We start from the raw sequence: 3,485 nt of genomic DNA, 5'->3' as shown, positions 1-3,485 counted from the left end.
TGGCATCTGGTGAAGGACATCTATAAGAGGGACCTCAATGCAAATCTCCTTAATTTTTTTTTTTTTCAAAATCTATAGAATTCTTCATCTTTTTGGGACATTACTAATCTTTGAGTAAAAGGAACTGTTTGACTTTGTGGTGGAAATGGAAAAGTCTCTTCAACCTTCCTGGTAATCTCCTCCTTGTCCTTGTTCTGGACCAAATTTGGTGTAGGAGGAGAGGGTCCTTCTTGAAGATCAATCCCTTTCAGTGTAGTTACTTGGGGGTCTCCCAAGGTCTGTTCGCTCCTTAATTTAACATGGTTGCAATGCTCCACTAGGTTAATATAAGGTTTTCTTGGGAACGTGCCTGGTGGTCTTGAAGAAGATTGGGCTATCTAGGTGATCTGACTATCTTGCATCTTTTGGTGTTTTTCAAAGTTATCCATTCTTTCTTTAATTACTTGATCTCACTTTTCATTTCCCTTTGTTCAGCAAGAATTTCCTCAAGCATCTTCTCTATTCTTGATAATTGATAGCCTTATGATGGTTGTTATTGATAAGTTTGTTGCCTAGGTTGGTAGCTTGGCTTTGTTCCTGCAGATGGTACCTGGTCCTGATTATTTCGGTAAGAAAAATTTGGCTAACTCCTCCACCGAGGGTTATAAGTGTTGGAGTATGGATTGTTCTGTCGCTGATTGTAACTGACTATTTACATCACATTGCTCAAGTTGATTTATTTGTGCAGAGATTAGCGCTAGGGAGTAAGTATCTTGAGCATGATCCGTACTTCTACAAGTCTCGCACACACACACACACACAATTGCATTGGCAGTGCTATTTCTTATAATCTCAAACATTTTGGTTAGAGCATCCAACTTTGCAGATATGAGTGTGACTGCATCTACATCAAATTTTCATGGAACCTTGATTTGATTTCCAGAAAAGGAGCCTCCAGATCTTTCAGATGCCCACTGATAATGGTTCAGGGCTACATTTTCAATGATGTCTTCGACTTCATCTAAGCTCTTGTTCATTAATGCCCCTCCCACTGCAGAATCAAGGGACACCTTCGTGTGATAGTTGATGTCATTATAAAATGTATGTAGGACTAACCACTTCTCAAGCCATGATGAAGGCACTGTCTGAGCATACTCTTGAATCTGTCTCATGCTTCAAATAATGATTCTGAGTCTGTCTGTTTGAAGCTTGTTATTAGATTCCTCATGTGAGATGTTTTGCTTGGTGGATAGAATTTGTCCAAAAATTGTTGCTCACATTGCTCCCAGGATGCTATATTATTTGCTGGTAAGGAGTTAAGCCACTACTTGGCTCTGTCTCTTAAATAAAATCCAAATATTAATAGTCTCACTATTTCTGGTGGAACTCCATTCACCTTCATCGTGCTACAGATTTCATAAAATGATTCCAAGTGATGGTTTGGATCATCATTTGGTCTTCCTCCAAATTGATTCTACTGGACCATGTGGATTACCGCTGGCTTTATCTCAAAGTTATTAGCTTTAATTGGTGGCCTGGTGATGCTAGACTGAAGTCCACATGCATAAGGTGTTGTATATTTCTGATGCTTCTTGTTCTGCTTAGAGTCTTTGCAGGATTCTTCTCCTTTGAAAAGTTCTATCTATCTCTAGGTTGAATGGCAGTAGTTCTCCTGCAAGATTAGCTCTTCGCATGCAAGAACGGGGTATCAAACAATCCAAATGCAACAAGAGAATAGAGTTTTTAAATATTTCAAAGGTGAAAAGAGAATGCAGGAGATTCAAAATGTAAAAATAAAAATATAGAAATTTAAGTAAGCAAATACAAGATGTAACTTCAAAATAAAATTTGCAAGAATGATTTAAACTATAAAGAACATAACAATTTAGTCTAACTCAAATGATTATCACTAATGTTATAAGCACAGTCCCCGACAATGACTCTAAAAACTTGTTACGTTTCCGTAAGTGCACGGATACGTCGTCAGTAATAAAAGATATCAAACCACAAGGACTGGTTATAAGCAATAGCGATCGCTCACATAGAATTAGCTAAACTATAGATTGTTGGAAGTCAACTATTTAGAAAGAAGGGAGAAACTTAGATGAAGGAGAAGAGAACTAGACTAAGTGTTGAATATATCGGTTTGGGGAATGTTCTAGGAGTTCGATTTTATTGTGGTGTTTACTAATGTATCATGTGTAGGATCAAAAAGATGCTAGAGGAGGGGGGTGAATAAAGATCGTCAAAAATTTGATTTTAAAAATAGAAATCCAGTGAAAAAAGAGCAATGCTAACACGACCAAGTTTTTACTTGGTTCGGAGCCTTCGGCGACTCCTACTCCAAGGCCCGCACTCGTCGAGTGCTTTCGTTGGGAAATCCACTAATAGTTCAAAATTGGTTACAAGTTACAAGTACAAGAACTATATAAAAGAATTACCAACAATAAAAAAACTAATTAAAGATGAAGTTCGGTTGTCAGTGGAGCGTAGCAACGTTGCGGGAGCCTTTTCGGAGCACCGAACAGCAGAGAAGATCATTGCAGTTGTTGTATTTAAGCTCCGAGTTGAAGGCTTTTATATAGGTCCACTCTAGGTACCTAGAACCCCTCCAGGCACTTGGACCATGTGGCTCAGGCAACCGACGCACTTCACGTCAGCTTGTGGATGAAATTTCGGGTCCGGGTGCTTGGACCGAGTCCAAGCACCCGGACCGCCTCAGCGCTCATGGCCCCACCTGGGCCAGCTTACTCAAGGTACCCAGACCAGATCCGAGCACCCAGACCCCTTTTCTTCAGCATCCTTCTCCCTGTAAGAAAAGGTTAGTCCGAGCAATAAGAATTATATCTACCTTGTGGAACAGAGGTAGCACACTATAGAAGCTAGGGTAGTAATTAGATACTGTCTCCTTGAGACCAGAATCTAGTCAAGATCTAAACTTAGATTTTTCAAATGGATCTAAGTTGGATCGACACCTACAGTTCCCTTAACGGGGAACACATCCTCACTGGATCTCTCCTCCAGTTGCTTAACTTCACTTACCAACTGGAGTCTCTCGACTTACCTCTGACCCATTAGGTTTTCCCGTCAGTTGTCAGATTTGCAGATCCAACTGGATTTCAATCGGTTATCAGGTTCTGGGAACCAACCGGACTTCCCGCCAGATATCGGGCACTGTAGACCTATCTGAACTTTGCACTAGCTATCGGGCCCTACGGACCTAGCTAGATTTCAGCCTGGTATCAGGTCCTTCAGACAAGTCAACCCCTGCACACTTGGTAGAAACATTAGACAAACAACCAATCTAACTTTAACCTATTTATCAAATATCAAAACCAGACTGTTAGTGTAACTTGCACCAACAATCTCCCCTTTTTGATGTAGTGACAACCTATGTTAAAGTTAGAACAAATATAATAAAGCAATAAAAAGTGTTTTAAAAGTGAGTACAATTTTTGAAAGTGTCAATTTTTTTTTTTTAACCTTAATCCACTATCCTCCCCCTT

At 39.8% G+C, this 3,485-nt stretch overlaps 1 pseudogene; it reads left to right on the top strand.

The window, feature by feature from the left end:
• Positions 1 to 1,103: 1,103 nt before the first annotated feature.
• Positions 1,104 to 1,175, top strand: LOC121993341 (annotated as a pseudogene).
• Positions 1,176 to 3,485: the final 2,310 nt, after the last annotated feature.

The sequence above is a fragment of the Zingiber officinale genome, chromosome 6B (assembly GCF_018446385.1).
Source record: "Zingiber officinale cultivar Zhangliang chromosome 6B, Zo_v1.1, whole genome shotgun sequence".
NCBI lineage: Eukaryota > Viridiplantae > Streptophyta > Magnoliopsida > Zingiberales > Zingiberaceae > Zingiber > Zingiber officinale.
The sequence above is the reverse complement of the archived record's forward strand: the minus strand, read 5'-3'. Positions and strand labels throughout refer to the sequence as shown.